This window comes from Lethenteron reissneri, chromosome 24 (genome assembly GCF_015708825.2).
Source record: "Lethenteron reissneri isolate LAM-NWPU_2019-01 chromosome 24, ASM1570882v1, whole genome shotgun sequence".
Classification (NCBI taxonomy): Eukaryota; Metazoa; Chordata; class Hyperoartia; order Petromyzontiformes; family Petromyzontidae; genus Lethenteron; species Lethenteron reissneri.
In genome coordinates, this window is record NC_083802.1 from 16,196,765 (window position 1) to 16,207,384 (window position 10,620).

The window sequence follows — 10,620 nt, forward strand, 5'->3', positions numbered from 1 at the left end:
ATGCTGTGAGTCATGGCTTTGTGGTCGTTTGTATTTCTTATCAAGGCAATGTTCCCCACTTCCATATCTTGTGTTCAGCATATCTGTTGTTAGAGTATATTTAGAGTTATTTCGGTAAAGTCACGTAGGGCTAAAATAAATCACGTTTAGGGCGCAACACAAGCGTCCGTCATCACCTGTCATCACCTGATGACGGACGCTTGTGTTGCGCCCGAAACGTGATTTATTTTATTTTATCCCTACATGACTTTACCGAAAGAACCAAAGAGTATGGATTCCTGCAGTCACGAAAGCTTCAGATCAAGATTATATTTAGAGTATTGCATCTTAATGCAGATGCAGCTTTACTTTGACAGGAGTTTCGTGAATAGTCTGCGATCTCTGGCGTGGTCACCAAGCATTGCTTAATAACAGATTATCTATTTTTGCGAGGGCGGGTTGTGAAGTGATATATTTTTTATGTTGATTTTAGTTTTTAAGCCTAGCCCTGAAAGTTTATATTGGAGTTTTTGAAGGGCACTAAATCAAAATGGCACGATATAAAAAAAAACATTCATTTGAAAACTAGCACTGCCCACGTATTTGCGTGGGATACATGGCCGAGTTGGAGGGTGGATGGGGGGTTGCGTGATATCACATCAGCATGCAGGCAAACCGACTCAGCACTATGGGATGCGGTGAAGTCATCACACAGATGGGCACAATAACGCCACCACCAGATGCTTGTGCCCATGCGCCAGCCAGAAAAAAACTTTTTTCTAACATAGGATGAAAAATATGGTTGTGGAATTCGTGGTGCATTGGTTAGTGTGCCGTGCTATGAAGCTGACGATCTGAGTTGGACATCATTGGTGAGTCATATCTAAACTGGTCTGCAGCCTCCCTTTCGTTGACTCAGGCTTAAAATGCACACCTGGTGCAGTATATAAAAACAGCAGCACTGGGGAGACAAAGTTGGACAGGTGTGGTTCTGGCCATACATGCCTAAATAGGTGCTCGTTAACAAAATGTATTTCAACAGTCTATAAAGGATGAGAATAGGTTTTCCCATTTTTTCTGAGTATGAGATTGCAATCCAAAGGGCATTTGAGCATGAGATTGCAATCCAAAGGGCATTTGAGCATGAGAGTGCAATCCAAAGGACATGTGAGCATGAGAGTGCAATCCAAAGGACATGTGAGAGATCTAAGAGAGAGGCATAGAGAGAGAGACACAGAGTCGGAAATAACAGCTGACATAGGCAGGTAGGATGGAAACATCACAGTCAGTTAAGACTTTACCTGGTTAATAACGTCCTTCCAATGATTGCTCAGTTTGTACCCATCTTCTCGGTTGAAGTTGTGTCTGTGTTTATATATCTGGATGGCTCCATGAACAAATCTCTGAAGGTAGCCGGTAGGTTTGCAGAGTACCTCCATCTTGGAAAAATCAATTTCGTGTGAGCCCACAGCGTTAAAACAATGATCAGCAATGGCAGAGGTATTGGTCCTACCATGTTTCAGATCTGCCTTCTGTTCACGAACGCGGTCCGAGACATGTCGTTTCGTTTCCCCAATGTAACTGCTGCCACAACCACAACTCAGTTTGTAGACACCAGGGTATTGCATGTCAGGAATCACATCCTTTACAGATGGGATTAAATCACGGATTTTGTGTACTGTGTTGAAACGAACCTGTATCTTGTGTTTGTTTAAGATTTTGGAAATATTTTTGGTAACCCTTGCTATGTATGGTAAGTGATGGTTTTGGTTGGATCCTCAGAAGGTTGTCTCCCCATAGCTGGGGAGGCAGCTTTGCGGATTGTACGGTCCGAGTATCCGTTCATCCTGAGGGCTTGGTGTACATGCTCCAACTCACTAGCTAGGTGGTGCTGGTCGGAGTAGCAAAGGGCCCTATGGTGTAGTGTTTTGATGAGAGAATTCTTCTGGGCTGGATGGTGGTGGGAGTCAGGAGGCATCCGTGTGGGTGGCTAGTCTAGTCTGCTGTGAAAATTAAGTGCTCATCTCTGTTCTACAACTCTTAGCCAGTGGTGGGAATTCCTCCATTCTTATGGTGGGCACGTGTGTGTCCATACAATAACCACTGTTGACTTCCCCGAAGAGTCGTATTTATTTTAATGACTCTGGAAGGATGATTATTTCGTCATCCTCCGATCAGGATTTGATCTTGCAATATTTTTTTTTATTGCGGGGCCGCTCACTCTACCTCTTAGCAACAATCACATATGTGGTGGGGTTTTGGCTGATAAGTCAGACTGAGTAAATGTGCAAAGATAGTATTTATCGTCTAAAACAACCTTATATCAGTGTTAAGCAAGTGGGGATTGTGAAAGATATAATCTACCGAACGCACAGCAACAAAAATGCATAATCTGATACAAAGGTCCTTTGGCCAATCTATTTATTAACTTATTTTTGGACTCTGAGAGAGATGTTCACGTAGCAGGGATCAACGCTTGCGGGAGAATAGTTCAATGTGTGCCTCCACTGCATATGCAAGAGTGACCTGGGCCACCCAAATAACAAAAGCGGACGTGTTAAAATAAGTGTAGTGCTGAACTTTACGCGGACAACTTCTTCCTTTTCTGTCGTCACTTTATCTTATCAAACTCAGCACATTTCGCCACCATTCTCCAGCGCGTTCTCCGCTCGCTCGCCGCGCTCCGTCGGCCTCGCTCGCTCCGTTCCTCCCTCGCTCTCTCCCGACTCCCCTCTCTGCTTCTCCATCCCACTCCAGCCGTCGCTCTCTCTCGGCTTCTCCATCTCACTCCGACTGTCTATCTCGTTCCCGATCCACTGCGAGCCGCCTATCCGTCCTCTCGTCACCTCTTCTTCCCTTGCGCCACCGCTACCCTATTCTACCTCTCATACCTTACTCGTCTCCATCTCTACTGCTACCCTATACTTCTTCTTCTACTCCACTGCTACCTATACTTCTTCTTCTACTCCACACTTATTCTTCTACTCCACTGCTACTCGTATACTTCTTCTCGCGTCTTCTTCTTCTGCTCCGACCTTCGTCCAGTTCGCAGCACCACACCCCGTCTCACTCTGATGTTCCCGTATTTATCCCCGTCCCTATTAATTTCCAATTAATTAACTGGCGTCCCCCCAACACCCAGCGCCCCCGGCCCCCGCCGCCACCTGTCCCCATTCCCAGACTCAAAGGCGCCACCCTGTCCCTGACAACAACCGGCCAATCACTGCTCTGCATCCATAGTTGCCTAGCGGGCCGTCTCCATCTCACCCATTGTCCCCAAGCAACACCAGCATGTCCCGATATGACCCCACTGTTCCCAACCCGCATCTGTTTACAATACCCCCCTTGGCGCGCGTTAAACCACTATACAAGTATAACAAAGAAGCTATTACAAATTGGCACAAAACAACCATGTTATGGAATCAATCAAAAGCGATGCATGAACATAAATCAATAATAAAAAAACAGCTTGTAATTTTAAGATTGTTTGGGAAAATTATTTTTAAATGCCATTCAGAGTACAATTAAATTACAGAGACATGAATATGTATTAGAGTGATTATTGAACTAGGATGTATACAGACAAGGATATATGTCATATGTAATTGCAAGTGAAGTTATACTGAATGAACATCTCGGCATCAAATTGTGACTTAGGTGGAAGAGTAACCAACTACCTTATCGAAGCAAGGAAATGCTAGATGTTTGGGGCATTAACAAAGAATGAATAAGAACCATGTGAGTGTTTTCTCCTGGTTACAATGCACTTAAGTGTTGTGGGGTGTCTAATATTTCGTTGGGTTTTTGTTATAAATACATACTTTGGATAGGTAAATGAGTTACGTGTCTTTGTATTCAAGATTAATTTGGCCAAATGCATCTGACTTTAAAGAGGGGAATAACTCGTCTTGGAGTAAACACACTGCACAGACTAATCTGCAGACTAGCATATGTAGTAATACATATATAGTAACACAGGATTGTTGTTTTAATTGATTGTAATTCGTTTTAGTTTTACAGATAACTGGACGAGAGCCCCCGACTATTAGTCCTGCTAACCAAGGTTTTACTTTTTGTTATCCATGCATCCATGCCATCAGCATAACCCACACTTATTCGTCTATCGGATGTCATTACAAGTACACGGCTCTTTCTATTGGTTCGGCATCGGCAGCAAGAGTATTCATTGATGTCTAGGTGTTATCATTAAAAGTATAGGTTTGACTGTCGTGCAACAATCAATACTCAATAGCAAGGTGGGTGCGAGTGATCTACACCCCTCGTGTGCATTAGAAGTCACTCGCGGGGATTTCAGGGGTAGTTATTATTATTACGTGACATCTGCTTTTTGTCTGTTCTCTAAACGTGGATTGTTGAGCCGGTTCTGCAAGAGTTTGGAATGGATTATTTGTCTCATGACAGTACCAATAGTGCAATTGTGATCAAATTCGTGGGGGAGGGGGGGGGAAAGACCTTAAATATTTTATCAATATTTTCCATGACCTTGCTGACTGCCGCCCAACTTCCACACGCATGGCCTCTATCTAGAACGTCGCGTGCAGAAACTCTTTGACCTGCCTCGCCCATTAATATCCTGTGTCTCTACAAACTATTTGCTGGTGATTCACATTCAAAGTCAAAACCAAGATAAGTCCAGGACGGCAAATGATAACGATTCCTTACACAATGAGATAAAGGGTTCTTTGAGCTAAATTTTATTACATGATGTCCTTGTAGAGCCGAGTTTTTGTCCACCCCATGACTAGGTCCATGCGATAAGATAAAACAGTAAAGTTGCCTAATGTGTGCAGGAGATCATGGTTTCGGAAAAATGTTCACGCGCTCAATTGCCAATGTCCGAGGTCTGTTAGTCACGAGAGGGCTTCAGGAGAGAGTTCGTGCAATTTTGCGATTCCTTCACAGAAGGACCGCAGACCAAAGTCGTTTACGAAATGCTTCATAGTTAGGGTTCCATATGCCGCAACCACACTGCTGTGACTCGCGTCTTTCATTTTGACATTGACGAAGAAGGTGTGTATATCGGCCTCGCTGTGCGCTGCGTTGCACCGCTAGTCGAGTAGACAACCTTGCGTTCAATAAACCCTCGGAGCCAGGATGAACGTCCGACTCCAATCGTCATTTATTGATTGTGACAAGGTAAAACTGGTGAGAAAACACAGATACAGCATCTGTTATAATCCGGAAACACCAACACAATGAACACCACAGCATCAGAACATTGTCTTAGATAACAATAAATCCTGGACGGACCAGGCCCCTACATTACCACTGAACAATTAGACAAAAGCACAAGCCAGTGCGTTGCATACAGGTGTAGTAAGTATATGGAGGCTTGACGACAGGATCGGAGGCACACTTATTTATTACACCAACACAGTTATTACAGGTCACTTGGCTACAGGGATTACTCGACAGCTAACCCCTCTAACCTATACCAATTCCTCCACTACGGGACTAGGGGAGGCTATCTGTCCCAGCTTGGTTAAGCTGGGATCCCGGCTCCCTGAGTCACCAGACCAGCTTCGTCTGGGCTCTCGGGGCCACGCCACCGGCTTGCCCTGGTCGGCCCTTATAAGGACAGCGAGCCAGGGGAGCTCTGGGGCCTACACTAGCTGGTCTTCCGTCTTCTCTGGTTAAAGCTGAGTCCAGACCTCGAGCCCTCGAGCTCATCACCTTTTATAGGACTCGCCCCCGAGGGGGGGGCCCGTGGGGGGGGCCCGTGGGGGATACACATGCGGACGTCGGTGCGAGCGCCACCCTTGTGTACGGCCGTAACCCCGCCCCTTGTGTTTGTTGGCCATCCGTGGCCATGCATAATCACACCTCAACATTCGTAGCCATGCGCAATTACACCTCTACATCACCCCCCCCCCCTGTACAGCTCGCAGCCGTCCCTGGCTGCAAAAAAAAATCAGAATGAAGGTGCATCCCTCACGAAAACCCCGTGTGTGTGCCTCGCGTAATTTTTAACAAGAACAAGAGAACCTTAACAAGAACAACAACAGGAAGAGAGAGAGAGAGAGAAAAAAAATAAACCGACGCACCCCCCCCAAATAAATACCCCAAAACCAACATATATACACACACTCCGGACGCCACCCCTCCCATTGTCCGCAAGGCCCCCCAACGGCCGACCTCACAATAGTCTGCGCGTTTTGGCGCGCGTTCTCGCGGCGGGCCCGTCACAAGGGCCCGTCCTGGCACGCTCAGTGACGGTTGTTGACGGTCCGGGTGCAAGAGAGTCAGGCGTCGCTGCCGAGTGACCCCCGACCCCTCCGGGAGGGGTTGGTGGGTGTGGACCCGTCACTCCTGTTGCGCCTGGGGACGGAACAGTTGTTGTCGGGTTAGGCGAGTGCAGCGACGTCGGGGAGTCGGCGGAACCCTCACACGTTTGGCCATGCGTGTGTGTGTGTGAACCACGGGGCGGCGCGATGAATGGTTTCAACCTTGAGGGGTGCACATACCACCGGCGCCTCCCCCATTTGACGCGAACACATTGCGGCCGGAAGACCTGTACGACCTCCACTGGCCCCCGCCACGGCCGTACCAATTTTGACGAGGTTGCCAGCGGCACCTGGGGACAGTGCAACCACGCCCTGTCCCCTGGTTTCCATTTGACCACCTGTACCCGCCCCAACCGAAGCCTCTCGTTCGCCCTCTGGCGGAGTTCAGAATTTTGCACGGCCGCTTCCCGCGCCTCAGACAATTTGCTGATGTTAAATTTAACGTGTTCGGACAAGTTAGACTTCGCCTGGAGCGCCGAGAGCTTCAGCTGGGTCGTCACAAGGGGGTTAGCCTCGCGCCCATACATCAAAAAGAAAGGGGAAAATCCGGTGGCCGCATGGGGAGCCATTCTGTAGGCCTGCAACACACCGGCTATACGAAGGTCCCAATCCGTCTGGGATACTGACACCTGCTGGGACAGCATAGACGTGATGGTCCGATGCAGCCGTTCCACCATCCCGTCAGTTTGTGGGTGATACGGAGAGGTCTGAACCTTCTCCGTACCCAAGAGGTCGCACACCTCGCGTAGGAGTTTACCAGAAAAATTCCTACCCTGGTCAGTAAGCAGCCGTTCCGGAGCACCCTTGTCGAGGACATAGCCCTGGACAAAGGCCTCCGCGATGGCTGCTGCCGACTGGTTGGCCAGGGGCCAGGCCATAGGCCATCTCGTGAAGTACTCGACCCCCGTTAATAAATACCTATTGCCCCTGGGCGTAGCGGGAAATGGGCCGAGTATGTCCAGAGCGACGAGCTCGTTAACCCGGGAAACCTTTATGGACTGCAGCGGAGGGTTGGACCCCCTAGCAGGTGGCTTCCTCTGCGCGCATTGCGTGCACGACCCCAGGAGATCCCCCACGTCCTTTGCCATGCCCGGCCAGAAGAAATCGAGCTGGAGTGTGGCAAAGGTCTTGTGAACCCCCAAGTGCAGAAGCCGCTCATGAACAGCCCATACCACCTTACCCCTTAATGCTGCAGGCACCACGAGCCGCTGGCGGCGGGTTTTTCCATCCCAGTGCATTAAAAGACCCTGGAACAACCCCCACGAGTCAACGTTCGCCACCCCCTGACCAGCCCCCCCGACGCGACGGCGCAGAGCGAGGAGGGAGGTGTCCTCCATTTGGAGGCGTCCCCATTCCGCGACCGACAACCCCAGCAACGAATCCCTCCCTTCTTGCTCGATAGGACCCGAAGCCAAAGGCGCATCGGCAGCGGCCACGAGGACCGAATCGGTGGTGACGTTCGGGGGTCTACAACGCCCCGAACCCAAGAGGCACGCGCACTCCGAAGTGGGTGGCAATCGTGACAGGGCGTCAGCGTTCGTGTGGCGGACACCCTTACGATATGTGGTGACAAAGTCATAGTCTTGGAGGATCTCCAACCATCGAGACAACTGGCCCGATGGTTGTTGAACCCGCAGGGAGGTACTGTAGGGCCGCATGATCTGTACGGACGGTGAACCGCCGACCGTACAGATACGGGCGGTACTGCTGAATGAAATAAACAATCGCCAATAATTCCCGACGGGTAACGCAGTACCGCTGTTCGGCTGGAGACAGTACCCGACTACCATAAGCCACCACATGCTCTACGCCCCCAATGAGCTGGGACAGCACGCCCCCGATGCCCGTGTTACTTGCATCAGTATCGAGCAAGAAGGGTTGTGAAAAATCGGGGTAATTCAACGGCGGAGCCCCCACCAAAGCATTCCGGAGGGCGCGAAAAGCAGCCTCCTCCTCCGGCCCCCAATGAAACCTGACTCCCTTGGACGTCAAGGCATGCAATGGTTTCGCAATCGTAGCGAAGTCAGCCACAAATCGTCGATAATACGACGCGAACCCAATGAAACTCCTGACCTCTCCCACCGAGGTGGGAGTCGGCCAGGAGCTGACGCATTCCGTTTTGGCGGGATCAGTGGATATCCCCGAGCGCCCAACAATGTGACCCAAATATCGCACCGATTCGCGGAGTAAATGGCACTTCTGCGGTTTAAATTTCAAATTGGCAGCCCGCATTTTGAGAAAAACAGCACGCAACCTCTGGAGGTGTTCCTCGAAGGATTTGCTAAAGACGATGACATCGTCTAAGTAAATCAAACACGAATCCCATTGCAAACCTGCCAAGACCAATTCCATTAACCGCTGAAAAGTTGCCGGCGCAGAATGTAAACCCATCGGCAAGCGGTTAAATTGGAAGAGACCTTGCGGTGTACGAAAAGCAGTCTTAGGTTTTGATTCGTCATCCAGAGGAAGCTGCCAGAATCCAGATAGCAAATCGAGGGTGGAAAAGAATCGCGCCCCCGCCAAGGCATCGAGCGACTCATCCATTCGAGGAAGCGGGTACGCATCTGCCACAGAGATTTTGTTCAGACGCCGAAAGTCGACACAAAACCGCAGTGAGCCGTCGTGTTTTTTCACCAAAACGATCGGCGCGCCCCACGGGCTGTTGGAAGGGGAAATGATATCGGCGGCTAGCATGTCATCAACAGCCGATTTGACATGATCCTTTTTGGCAGGACTCAACCGAAAGGGATTTTGGCGGATTGGCGCGCTGTCACCCGTGTCAATATGGTGTCGCAGCAATTTAGTACAACCAATATCAAATTTGTGTTGACTAAAAACGTCAGCAAATTCGCTCAGGAGAACTCGCAGCTGCGCGCGCTGCGAGTCGGACAGGTCCACTGAACCCGCGCAAAGCGCATCCACCCATCCGTCATCACAGTCCGAATGCGGTCGCGATGGAGGATCGGTGGATACCTGACCCACGAGTGGTTCCTCATAGGGTACCGGCGTTGCGTGTGCAAGCACGGTCCCTTGAGGAACCACGGCCGTTCGCGATCCCACATTAAGGACTGCAATGAAGGGGTCCCCATCCCCTCTCACCATGGTCTGAGCCGCGAGCAAATCGGGTCCATTTACCCCGGCCCGAGATGGTCCCAACAAGACCCCCCGATCCGCAACCCCTTCATTAAACGGCCGACGCAACCTAAGAGGGACGAGCATCTGAGCCCCCGGAGGTACGCGCACAGTTTTTGTCACGAGCGCCTGCACGGTGGCAAACGCCCGACGCTCCGTGGTGGGGGAAGACAAAAATGTAACGCGTCGGCCCGATGGGAGCTCAATGCACCCCTGGTCAATCAGGATACGGATGGGCATTTTGGCCAAGAAATCCGTCCCCAACAGGCACGGAACCGCGAGTGAGGAGGAAACCAAAACAGGCCCGGATAATTTAATGTCTCCAATGCAGATAGTGGTGCGGATTTGCCCAATAATGCCCAGCGAGCCCCCGTTAGCAGCATAGCATGGCACGTCAACAGGGAGCAAGGGACGACTTTGAACGGGAAGGATGTTATAAATCAAATCAGATATAATGGTCGCCGATGCCCCTGTGTCAATTAAAATCCGCACCTCTACCCCATCAATATTACCGACCACAACCGATGATCCTGCCGATGCAGCAACGACACGAAGGGCGAGCTCCGACCACTGACCCGGTTGGAGCGCTCGCCGCATTATAGAACAATCGCGCGCGATGGACGGGGAATTTGGAGCCCTGTTTGGTTGAGCGCGTGAGTGTGTGTCGGATGTGTGCGTGGGCCAAACGTGTGAGGTGCCGCGACTCGCCGTATTTCTCTGCTGGAGCTTGGGAGGAGACGGCGTGGCGTCCTGACGAGGTGTCGCCCCGCGCTGACGGGGAGCCCGGCATCCTGACGCAACGTGGCCTTGCAGGCCACAGTTGTAGCAGCGTGTGAGCGCCCCCGATGTCCTGGGCTGCTCCTGGCGGCTCGGTCCATTCCGAGCCTGTGGTGCCGCCGATCTCCATTCCCCTCGCCGCTCCACCCCGCAGACCTCCTCCGATGGGAGGGCGGTAGCCGCCATGGCATGGCTGGCCGCCCCCTTTGCCGCCTTTCGACGTAGGGACCGCAAGCCCCCGTGGATGTGGCGCGCGACCAGCAGGGACGACATCTCCGCGTCGTCTTGAGCCAGGACGTTGACGTCCAGCTCATCAGCGAGTAGCAACAGTTTCTCAGCCACCATGGCATCCACTCCTTCCTCGTCCATCCTTGGAAAAGCAGCCTTCGCCATGGCCAGGAGAGCTGTCCGGAAGGCCAGGGGCGAT